Here is a 13,554-nt window from a genome sequence, read left to right as displayed (position 1 = left end):
TTGTAACTCATAGTGGTGGGCTAAAGTTGTGGATATCTGAAGGTGTTCCTTAACAGGAACCTTGCTTCAAATGTTTAAATAATATATTTTCTTCCTATCACCTTACTGCATACTCCACAACAAAAAACAAAAGCAAAAGAAGAACAGTGTTCATCTCTTCCAAGCTCATTCATCTAGTTATCTGTCTGGTCAATACAATGTGAATGTTGCCTTCCTATGTTGATTTCTCTTTACAGCCTGACTTTAAGCATCAGGCAGTTCTTTCCTTTCCTCTTTCTACCTTCATCTGTAAGTGTCCACTAGACATTGTCGTGAAGTATTGTTGATCTGTAATTATTATTGGCCCAGTATAGCAGGCTATAATTTTATTTTCTTTAGTATAAATGGCTTTTCTTTCTCGGCATTCTATATAGATTCTAAAACAACATTGCAATTGATTTCAGGCTATTTTGAGATTTCTAATACTTCTGCACTCTCTCTCCCTACTCAGTTATAGTTTTTATCAAGCTACCCTTAAGTGTTTATATTTATTCAGTTTCTCTTTCTAAGTCTCATAAAGAAGTTGTGATCTGAGAAAAGAGAGTGAGATTCAGCTTGTGATTTCCAGTCCAACTTCACAGGACTTTTGCAAACATGTCGTTTAAATGTGTCCTATGAAAAGAATGGCTTATCTTTTAGATATTCTTGGCTTGCTAAAGATATTAATCTACAAGTTATGAAATGTGAGCTCTAGTTAGTTGGGATATTATTAGTTTACTATGTAAAAAGTACTTCATTCTTAATGACCTAAATTGGGTTCCTGGGTAAAATGTAAAATGCACATGTTCCAGAAAGGATTTTGTCCATGTTTAGACCCTTATTCCCTTTCTTGTTTCTTTCCTTAGCATTTCTTGCAAAGGCCAGTGTGCTATTTTAAATTATAAAATAAAAAGTACTTCTATTTATTTTATTTGATTTTCTTATAATGTCTTCATTGCCTTTGGGACTCTGAGTCAATGAACAAAGTGAAAATCCAATATTTTAGACTAAAATAAACTGTTTGTTTGTAATGAGAAAGGCTGGCCCTGGTCTGTACTCTAGGAGTGCTATATGCAGAAGGTGTCCATCTAAAGTTATATTCATGTGGAATCATAACATTTATGGTAATTTTAAACATAAATAAAGATATCTATACTTAGTCTGTCAAATCTATTTCTAAATCTCATGAAGAAAAGTATTTAGTGTTCATTTGATTATACGAGAACACACACACAACCTTTTATTTAAAAAAATATGAAGCACTGATCCAACTTTAAACTATGTATTTTCTTCAGATATTTCATGTAGAGGCCATTATTTAGGCATATTTTATGACATTTCTGTGGGTATACTTAGATCTAAACCTAACGAGTTAAAGAAAACATGTTATGAAATCATAACAGTATATGTAAGGCAATTGTTGGACATGAAGGTTAGGTTTGAATACCAAACCTGTGCAGTTCTTCAGTAAGACTTAGTTAATGCTTCCTGTACTGGCTGGTTGTGTGTGTCAACTTGACACAGGCTGGAGTTATCACAGAAAAAGGAGCTTCAGTTGGGGAAGTGCCTCCATGAGATCCAGCTGTAAGGCATTTTCTCAATTAGTGATCAAGAGGGGAGGGCCCCTTGTGGGTGGTGCCATCTTTGGGCTGGAAGTCTTGGGTTCTATAAGAGAGCAGACTGAGCAAGCCAGGGGAAACAAGCCAGTAAGGAACATCCCTCCATGGCTTCTGCATAAGCTCCTGCTTCCTGACCTGCTTGAGTTCCAGTCCTGACTTCTTCTGGTGATCAATAGCAATGTGGAAATAAGCTAAATAAACCCTTTCCTCCCCAACTTGCTTCTTGGTCATGATGTTTGTGCAGAAATAGAAACCCTGACTAAGACACTTCCTAAGAATATCTCTTTAATGAATCAATAAATATTTAAATACTTGCATTTTTAGTCTGGACTATTTATGTCAAACACACTTAGTTCTTTCAGTAGTTTATGTAAAATTTCCCCTCTCCATTTCTACATGTAGTGTGGAATGTCATTTCTTGCTTCATGATTTTTTTCTACTTAATTCCACTAGCCTTTTTGTAATATCTATTGTTATATCCTTTCTCTCTTTCCATCTTCCTTGTCCTTCAAGGTTTGTGTGACTTTGTTTTTGGTTAATACTGATGTGTAAATACAATTGCTTTAGAATCAAAACAAGTAGTTTGATCTCCTTTATTCTAGATGATTTTCATTATAGTTAGCAGTTTAATTTATTTAATTGGCTTGAGAATTTCACATTGCATTTTTTTCTTGTTCCAATAGATCTTTGTATGTAGTTTCCAAATAATCTACTTCCTGGAGACAGAGATTATCCTTCTCCTGCCTTTTGAGTTTGTTCATAGTCTTATTTTATAAGTGATACTTCATTTCTCTTCATGTCAACCAAGTTAGCTCTTACTCTTCTTGGAGTTTCTGTTATCTCTTTATTTTTGTTGTCATTGTATTTTGCATGTTCTCCAGATGCTTAATAAATAACTGTGTAAATTGGGGAGTTTATAAATAATTTAAAGATGATATAAAGATGGTGCAAGAGTAAAGGAATGGCAAGGATCTTTCACATTTTTAGATGTGTATAAATGTTTAACTGTTTCTGCTGAGAATGAAACATTCTATTCTGCAGGGAAGCTCTTTAAGAAGGAATGTAAACTACTTGAAAAAGTTCTAGGAAGTCCCTGAAACTGGCCAGCATCCCCCTCCCCCTAGCCCCAACTCCACATAGTAAGCTGTAAAAGCTGTAAAAAGTCTCTCAAGACAATTGAAGTTGCAAAGAAGATTGGGAGACAAGACCAGGTGCTGGGAACAAGAAAAATCCAGCTAAGCTACCTAGTAAAGATTGAGACCAGCTGATGCACCTAGAAAAGGACCCTCTCCAGCCTGTTAAGCTCCTTGAAGGTTTTACAGTATGCTCCATGTACCCACCAGTCCACCAAAACAGGCAACTCAAGCCATTACAATCTCTGATAATACAGAGAGAACCCAATAAAGACTAACCCAGCTATCAGTACCTAAACCTATTATCAACCCTTTGCAATGGCTGCTAGCTAGAGTTATTTCTGCTCCTGTAAATAGTCACTCCTGTAAATAGTCACTTACATATTCTGTAAGTAATTTCAATAATACTCAACTTGGACTTTGGTAGTATCCAGACTTGGTTTGTCATGAGCTCCTATCTAAGGTGAATATACAAGTGTTTTGCTTTCCAAGAAAAGTTTTGTCATACAACAATGAGGCAGAAAGCTACCATGCAGGGCAAAATATATGAGGTACCTTTAGTGACAGCTGGTTACCAGTGATCTGGAGCTTAAAGGGTTTTCTCAAAAGGCAAGCAGTGGAAACAGTAGTTAAGCTGATCTGCTGGAGCACCTATGTATTGTTCAATATCAATGGAGTAATGAATAAGATTTATTGCTTGTTGCCTGATACCTGGATCCTGAGAGATTTGGACAGGTAAGTAGTAGATTTGGGACACTGGACCTAGAAAAGATAGTTGTTTGGGTGTAAAAATCAGTAAATTGTTCTAAAAGAGGTCACTACCATCTTCTAGCCAGAAAACATGTTTTTGAATTATAATCAAATAACACTCCTTCACAAAAGATATGTTTCTCTGGGGAAGAATGAATGCATCTGTGCCACTTTAGCACTTAGTAAATAATTTGACATTGGACTTTAGTGTATAATTATCCAGTCTCCAACAGAACAGTTTTGTCTGATGTAGAGTGAATTCTCTTTTGTGAGCTTCCTATAATTCACCGTTTCAGTTCTCTTTTCCTTTCAATTGATATGTTGGAAATGCGGCAACACCACCAATGAAATTCTCCAGTTTGCTTTTGCTGACTTCAGCTTCTCTGTGCAGTTGACCTCTTTTTCTGTTCTCTTATCACCTGTAAACAATCAGACCTCTGCAGAGTTTTGATCCCAGGAAGTTTTAATTACTTTGGCAAGACTATAGATGGTTTTGCAATCTATCACCAGGAGGTGTCTGACTGCTAATTTTGCTGGATTGCACCATAATCTTTTCTTGGATGGATTTACTTTCCTACCACCACACCACACCTTCCTCCCAACCTCCATCCATCTTTTCATCTTTAATTTGATTCTGCCAAAAGCTGGACTGCTGTCAATGTTTGAGAAATTTTTTAATATTGACCCAAAATACACATTTGTTGTCTTTGCTATGTTCTGTGATTTTCTATCCAAAGTAAAACAGTGCTAAAGCCTGAACAAACACAACTATCAACAGCTTTCTTTCCTTAAATTACTCTCTATTTCATTTGTTTTCCTGGATAACATAATTTTACAATTCTAATTTTTATTGTACTATTTAATGGTTACATAAAACATACCATGAAGATGTAGGATCCTTTGGTGCTGTAGAACTGGAGTTACAGAGAGATGTAACCATGTGGTTTATAGAAATGAAATACAGCACCTCAGTAAGTATAAGTATGCTTAACTGATGAACCATCTCTCCACTCTCTGATTTTTTTTTAAATATTAGCACACTATTAGTATATCTTAATAAAAACTGAGACTTAATGAGAGTAGCTCTTAACATTTTTATTAGATATTTTCTTTATTTACATTTCAAATGATATCTCCTTTCCCAGTTGCCACTCTGGGAAAAACAAAAAACATGTTCTCTCCCCTTGCTCACCAACCCATCCTCTCCCATTTCCTGGCCCTGGAATTCACCTACACTGGGGCAAAGAACCTTCACAGGACCAAGGGCCTCTCATCACATTGATGATTGACTAGGCCATCCTCTGCTACATATGCTGCTGGAGCCCTGAGTCCCACTATGTGCTCTTTCCAACTCTGTCAATAATTGAGTTGGAATTTTGATGAGGATTGTACTGAATTTATAGATTGCTTTTGGCAAGATGGCTACTTTTAGTATAGTAATCCTCCCAATCAATGAGCATTAGAGTTCCATCTTCTGAGAACTTCCTCAATTCCCTTCTTCAGAAACTTGAAGTTCTTGTCATACAGATCTTTTACTTGCTTGGTTAGAGTCACACCAAGGTATTTTATATTATTTGTGACTATTGTGAAGGGTGTTGTTTCCCCAATTTGTTCTCAGCCTATTTATCCTTTGTGTAGAGGAAGGCCAATGATTTCCTTGAGTTAATTTTATATCCAGCTACCTTGCTGAAGTTGTTTATCAGGTTTAGGAGTTCCCGGGTGGTATTTTTGGGGTCACTTAAGTACACTATCATATCATTAGCAAATAGTGATAGTTTAACTTTTTCCTTTCCAATTCATATCATTTTCATCTTTTTTTGTTGTCTAAGTGCTCTGGCTAGGACTTCAAGTACAATATTGAATAGGTAGGGAGAGAGTAGGCAGCCTTGTCCAGTCCCTGATTTTAGTGGGATTGCTTCACGTTTCTCTCCATTTAGGTTGATAATTTCTACTGGTTTGCTGTATATTATTTTTACTGGTTTTAGGTATGGGCCTTGAATTCCTGATATTTCCAAGACTTTTATCATGAAAAGGTGTTGTATTTTTGTCAAATGTTTTCTCAGCATCTAATGAGATGATCCTATGATTTTTTTTCCCTTTGGGTTTGTTTATATAGTGGATTATGTTGATGGCTTTCCATATATTGAAACATCCCTGCATCCCTAGGATGAAGCCTACTTGATCATGAAAGATGATTATTTTGATGTGTTTTTGGATTAGGTTTGCAAGAATTTTATTGAGTATTTTTGCATCGATATTCATAAGGGAAATTTGTCTGAAGTTTCTTTATTTGTTAGGTTTTTATGTGTATAGATATCAGAGTAATTGTGGCTTCATAGAACAAATGGGCTAGAGTACCTTCTATTTCTATTTTGTGGAAAAGTTTGAGGAGTATTGGTAAAAGGTCTTCTTTGAATGTCTAATAAAACCCTGCACTAAACCCATCTGGTCCTGGGCTTTCTTTTGGTTGGGAGACTATCAATGACTGTTACTATTTCATTAGCAGATATGTGACTGTTTAGATAATTTATTTGATCTTGATTTAACTTTGGTACCTGGTATCTGTCTAGAAAATTTTCCATTTCATCTAGTTTTTCCAGTTTTGTTGAGCATAGGCTTTTGTAGTAGGCTCTCAGGATTTTTTTGAATTTCCTCAGTTTGTATTGTTATGTCACTTTTCATTTCTGATTTTGTTAATTAGTATACTGTCTTCTGTGCCCTCTAGTTAGTCTGGCTAAGGGTTTATCTATTTTGTTGATTTTCTCAAAGAACTAGCTCCTGGTTTGGTTGATTCTTTGTATAGTTCTTTTTGTTTCATTTGGTTGATTTCATCCCTGATTTTGATTATTTCCTGCCTTCAACTCCTCTTGGGTATATATGCTTCTTTTTATTCTTGAGCTTTCATATGTGCTGTCAAATTGCTGGTGTATGCTCACTCCAGTTTCTTTTTGGAGGCACTCAGAGCTATGAGTTTTTCTCTTAGGACTGGTTTCATTGTGTCCCATAAGTTTGGATATATTGTGGCTTCATTTTCATTAAACTCTAGAAAGTCATTAATTTCTTTATTTCTTCCTTCACCAAGTTATCATTGGATAGAGTGTTTTTAAACTTCCATGTGTATGTGGGCTTTCTATTGTTTATGTTGTTATTGAGGAGCAGCCTTAGTCTGTGGTGATCTGATAGGATGCAAGGAATTATTTCAATCTTTTTGTATCTGTTGAGGCTTGATTTGTGACCAATTATATGGTCAATTTTGGAGAAGTTACCATGAGGTGCTGAGAAATAGGTATATCCTTTTGCTTTAGGGTAAAATGTTCTATAGATATCTGTTAAATCCATCAGTTTCATAACTTCTCTTAGCCTCACTGTGTCTTTAATTAGTTTCTGTTTCCATGACCTGTCCATTGCAGAGAGTGGGGTCTTGAAGTTTCTCCCGATTATTGTGTGTGATGCAATGTTTGCTTTGAGCTTTAGTAAAGTTTCTTTTATGAATGTAGATGCCTTTGCATTTGAAGCATAGAGGTTCAGAATTGAGAGTTCATTTTGGTAGATGTAACCTTGGATGAGTATGAAGTTTCTCTCCTAATCTTTCTTGATCACTTTAGGTTGAAAGTCAATTTTATTCTATATTAGAATGGCTACTCCAGCTTGTTCCTTGGAACCATTTGTTTAGAAAATTGTTTTCCAGCTTTTTATTCTGAGGTACTATCTGTCTTTGTCACTGAGGTGGGTTTTATGTATTCAACAAAATGATGGGTCCTGTTTATGTAACCAGTCTGATCGTCTATATCTTTTTATTGGGGAATTGAGTCCATTGATATTAATAGATATTAAGGAAAAGTAATTGTTGCTTCCTGTTATTTTTGTTGTTAGAGTTGAAATTCTGTTCATGTGTCTATCTTCTTTTAGTTTTGTTGGAAGATTACTTTTTTGCTTTTTCTAGGATGTAGTTTCCCTCCTTGTGTTGGAGTCTTCAATTTATTATATTTTGAAGGGCTGGATTTGTGGAAATATATTGTATAAATTTTGCTTTATCATGAAATACCTAGGTTTCTCCATCTATGGTAATCGAGAGTTTTGCAGAGTATAGTAGCCTGGCTGACATTTGTGTTCTCTTAGGGTTTGTATGACATCAGCCCAGGATCTTCTGGCTTTCATAGTCTCTAGAGAGAAGTCTGGTGTAATTATGATAGGTTTGCCTTTATATGTTATTTGACATTTTTCCCTCACTGCTTTTAATATTCTTTCTTTGTTTTCAGCATTTGGTGTTTTGATTATTATGTGGCAGGAGGATTTTCTTTTGTGGTCCAAACTATTTGGAATTCTGTAGGCCTCTTGTATGTTCATGGGTATCTCTTTTAGGGAAGTTTTCTTCCATAATTTTGTTGAAGATATTTACTAGCCCTTTAAGTTGGAGGTCTTCACTCTCTTCTATACCTATTATACTTAGGTTTGCTCTTCTCATTGTGTCCTGGATTTCCTGGATGTTTTGTGTTAGGAACATTTTTCCATTTTGTGTTTTCTTTGACTGTTGCATCAATGTTTTCTATGATATCTTCTGCACCTGAGATTTTCTCTTCTGTCTCTTTTATTCTGTTGGTGATGCTTGCATCTATGGCTCCTGACTCCTTTCCTAGGATTTCTATCTCCAGAGTTGTCTCTCTTTGTGATTTCATAACTCTTTCTATTTCCAGTTTTAGATTCTGGATGGTTATGTTCAATTCCTTCACCTGTTTGGTTGTGCTTTCCTGTAATTCTTTAAGGTGATTTTTGTGTTTCCTCTTTAAGGGCTTCTACTTGTTTACTCGTGATCTCCTCTTATTCTTTAAGGGATTTTTGAGTATCTTCTTTAAAGGCTTGTTCCTTTTTTCCTGTGTTCTTCTGTATTTATTAAGGGAATTATTTATGCCCTTCTTAAATTCCTCTATCAGCATCATGAGATATGAGTTTAGATCCAAATATTGCTTTGGTGTTTTGGGATATCCAGGACTTGCTGTGGTGGGAGTATTGGGTTCTGATTATGCCAAGTAGTCTTGTTTTCTGTTGGTAAGATTCTTCCATTTGCCTTTTATCATCTATTAATCTCTGGTGTTAGATGTTGTTGCTGTCTCTGGCTGGAGCTTATTCCTTCTGTGGATCTGTAAGTCTGTGTTAGCACTCCTGGGAGATCAGCTCTCTCCTGGTAAGACCCGAGCACCAAGGGCTGTGGATTAGCCATCCCTTCTGGGTGTAGATGGATGAGTGAAGGACCCTGTACTAACTGCTCTGCAAGTTCTGCGGTCTGCGCCTCATGGCTGGTCGAGCTTTAGAAAGTCATCTGAAAGCCATCTGCCTCTTTTGTCCCTGGGTTGCTTCAGGTCTCCTGGCAGGCCTATGGCCCTGGCTGTAGCAGATCACCTGTGGGTCCTTCCAACTGAGGGGTCTTCAGAGGGGCAAAGAAGCTGCTGATCAGTCGTGCTAGCTGCAGTAGATACTCTCAGAGGTCTTCAGACTGTTGAGTCTTCAGAGGAGCAGACAAACAGTTGTACTGTGTGAAAACGTTCTCTTGGGGCACCTATGAACTGTGGTTTCTGTTTCGCTGTGTGCAGCAGAACTCCACCATGTCAGTTTCCTTGCATTCCACAGAGCCCTCTTGAGATCTTCAGACTGTGTTGTCTGTTGGCCAATTGCCCTGTGTACAGAGGAGCTCCTGGAATGCCTCAAGCTGTCGTTCGGTTGCTTGACTGCTCTGAATACAGTGGATGTTCTGGGATGGCTCAGGATATGGTATCTTCAGGAGAGCAGACTGGGTAGTAGTCTGGTTTCATTAAAGATTTCAACAAAAAATATTATGCTCATTTATCAGGAAATTGCAAGATGTGACAGAAAGTAAGTTTAGTAATAATCAGATTCAAAGAGAAAGAATTGACATACCTTGGAGAAATGAATTTATATATGCAGGGATCACAAACAGCCCCAAAATAGAGACTCATACATATATTGGCAGAAAATAAGTTGCTTAAATCAGACATAAACAGAAAATCTAAACCACCCAAAGAAAGACATACATACATAAACTGATAACCTTGGGAACATAACATAGGCTTCCAATTTCCACTATAAGTAAAAGATATAGAATGGTATCTGCCTCATTCAACTATATCCAAGCATTATGTCAAAAATTGATGCAAGTCTAGTCTGATTAGTTTTCTTGCAACCTTTCCTTCCTATAGCCTTCCCAAATCTGAACTTCAATTACTAAACACATGTACCCTACTTGCTGGTGCTTTGCTACTTCTCTCTCTGTCTCTGTCTCTGTCTCTCTCTTTCTACACACACACAGAGTCCCCAAAATATCAAATCTAGCTTTGGTTGCTCACTCTTATAGTGAGGTCTTTGAGACCTAACCATCTGCACCAATACCAATCCACATTGATAGCTTTACTTTTGCAGCCTTTATGTCTGTTAGGCCTGATGAGTTCCTAAAAACCTCACCTTCCAATGCCTGTTGCAGTCTCCAAGCCTAGTTCTGGCCATGGAGCCTGTGCCCTAGACCTTTTCTGGGGAGTACCCTAGAACCAAGCTCCAATGCACTATGTTTACACTACCAGGAATAGCCTAGGTAGCACACTGGAGGAAAAGGAGTGTCTTCAACAACTGGGAAAACTAGAATAAAACTCAGACTCCATGATTGTCCTACATGAAAATCAACTCCAAATTTATGAAAAACCTTAATGTGAAATATGAAATACTAAAACTGCTGGAACAAAACCGAAGTACTACCCTGCAGGATATATGTCTTAGAAAGGACTTTCTGAATAAGACTCTTGTTTACAGGGCCAACTTTTGACAAATGAGACTTCATAAAATCAAAAAGTTTCTGTATAAGAATAAAAACTTGATCAGTCCATTGAATAAAAACTAAAGACAATCTTTGCCAATTATATATGTGACAAATGATTGTTATGCAAAATATACAAAGCACTCAGAAAACAAAGAATAAAATGAACAACCTAATTCAAACTGGACTATAAATCTAAATATGATGGGTTCTTACAATAAAAAACAAAATTGATAAATGAACAGTTTCAGAAGTGTTCAACATGCATATTAGCAATTTGTGAAATGAAAACAAATGCTGATGAGGTTGTGGGAAAATAATCATTATTCACTGTTGATGGGATTGAAAATGAGTGAAATCACTCTGTAAACCAGTGTGGGGAATTTTCAACAAGTTAGCAATAAGAATACTATGTAGCCTAGCTGTTCAACTCTTCAGAATGTGACCAAAGGATATAGCATTCTATTAAAATAATGCTTCATCAAACACGTTCTTTACTACTTTAGTCACTAGCTAGGAAATCAAAACAACTTAAATGTACTTCAGAAAATGAATTGATAATAAAAATATGTTAAATATAGGGAATGTATTCTATTAATCTGAAAGAAGGAAATAATAATGTCTTCAGATACATGGAACTTGAAAGTATTGCACAGAGTAAAATAACAATCCCAGAAAGAAAATCACTATATATTTGTGTACTACAAGAATGACTGCATCAATAAATTATCCCTAGTGGTAAAACAGAGGTACTCTTATCTTTGTGGAACCAACAACATTTTAACTAGTCTTAAGGCCCACTTAATGAGAGTTTACCCATGCATTGTACTGTAAATTTAGTCGCTCTATATGGCCTGTGAGGCACAGATACTAGAAGAGAACCTATTACTGCCACTTTGCTCAGCTAACACAATTTCTGACTTTTCTAAATTCTTACCCTTATATACTGTCAGAATGGCTTGAACTCATCATTAATGAAATTTCATTTTACATCAGATGGAAACAGCTACAATGATCTAGCAATGATTAAAAAGAAGAGACTCAATACCCAGGAAGTGCCCACTAGTGATTGATATGTATGCTAAGCAACCACTATACCCAAGGCACAGGAACCATCTCTGAAGGGGTAAGGTAGATTGTAAGAATTAGAGAAATATGATGCCCATTATTAGTAAATGTCCCCAAGACATACCAATGAAAACACACCCATCAGCTTTCAAAATATGGTTATCCAAAGTAGAAAGGAACAATGACATTAGTTGACATGTTGACGGAGAAAATTCCACAAGGACCTACTCTTAGCCAAAGAGCTGTACATGGTAATGGCTGGTGAGAGAAGAAGAATCATTTGTCCATACATGAGCTCTTGTATAGATTTTCTGTTCCCAATTTAGCAACCCTAGAAATATATACATAGAAATAATGTTAAGTGGAATCAATAGTTTGTTTATGCATACACACACACAAATATACAGATACTTGAGGATATATATGTATATATATGCATATATATACATATAAACATTAGTATTTTAAAAATAAGGTGTCATGAGTCTGGAAGGGGGTATGTGAAAGGAAATGGAGTTGTTGCAAAAGTGTTATAAATGCAGTGCTCAGGTATAATGTTCTCAAAAAATAAATTAAAATGGTGAGAATTTGTAAAATATGCTAAATAAATATTCAAACAATACACATTTATTCTAATATGATTTAAAGGCATTGTGACTTTGTAAAAATAAGATTAATATAAAAATATGATACCTTAAAAACAAGACCTAGGTACCAGTAAATATCTAAATTTTTTATGAGGAAAAATGAAAGTAAATCTTCATTTTTTATAAAGACACAAAAAACAAATTGTAGTTAGAAGAGCGCTTGTTGTGAAAAATCACAGCAATGTTTCCCATAAAATATTTATTTTCTATCAGCATTGATCATACAACAGGGCAAAACCAAAAAAATTTAATGTTATTTTTGTAGAACACACATGTGTATTTTTATAATTTCAATTAATAATGTTGTGTCCCAAGATTATTAAAAAGTAAAACATATTTAAACATATTTAAAAATATTTAACATATTTAAAAACTAAAACAGCTAATCTCACATTCCATTGTTGGATATTATATGTATCCTCAAGCTTCAAGTGTTTCCTGACTGATGGCAGAATGGAAACAACAATATCTAAGTTGGATAATTGATAGGTCCAAGTTTTCTTTAAGCCTCTCCACATATAAATACATATATAGCTAGAAATTTGACCAGATTGTAATTTTTATCTTCTTCAAGTGTTATTTAAAGGATGGTCTCAGGAAGTGGATGATCATTTTCAATTATTAACTGAATATGCATTTCCACTGATACTACTCAAGAAAACTTGATTGTGAAGCAAGCATCATGCTTATAGTTGTTAGAATATATGGTGCAATGCCTGACAAATCACACCAGCTGCAGGTCTCACATGGGAGGTTTTATTCACAAAGGCAGCCTCTAGAGGGGTGTGAGATGGAAAAGGAAGAGAAGGGGCTGTGGGCCCAAGAGATGAGTCTTTTATCTAGGCTGTAACACATGTGACATATGAACAAAGTGATGTATGGCATGTGCCATGGCACAGGACACAGGAGTGGTACTTTGGCCAAGAGATAGCATGTCTTGTCACTGGTTCTAGGAGCTGGCTATAAAGAGCTTCAGGCTCTTCACAGGTGCATCCGATGCTAACATTCCTCTCTTTTTCTTATCATAAAGAGGACAAATGGGAGTTGGGAGTGTTGGTGAGGTGGTAATAGGGGTGTTAGGTCTTTTAAACTGCTTTGTGCTTTCTAGGGGTGTCATCAACTTTTGGGGGTAGCTGATCATCACCATAGGGGCTCATTCAATAGTCATTTACATCAGGCACTGTGGACAGTGGTTAGTAATCCTGTGAAAGGAAGGAACTGATTAATTGTTTGGTTAGAAGCTTTTTTTGAATTTTTCCATGGAGGAATGGAGAGACAAGGTTAACAGGGCAGGGAGCAAATAGTAAAGCCAAAGAAATAAGGAGAAAGGGCATTAGGAAAGGCAGAATCCTTTTCCATACATGGTTTGGAAAACCCAGGAATTAGAGGCCTCATGCTGTTGCTTGTGTGTTTGGATGTCTGACTGTATGTAGCTGCTGGGATTTGTTTTTCACTATCCCAGACTCTTTGGCACACACAGAATCCTTTTTTTTTTTTTT

This window comes from Mastomys coucha, unplaced genomic scaffold, assembly GCF_008632895.1.
Source record: "Mastomys coucha isolate ucsf_1 unplaced genomic scaffold, UCSF_Mcou_1 pScaffold6, whole genome shotgun sequence".
Lineage (NCBI taxonomy): Eukaryota > Metazoa > Chordata > Mammalia > Rodentia > Muridae > Mastomys > Mastomys coucha.
This window is presented reverse-complemented; position numbering follows the sequence as displayed.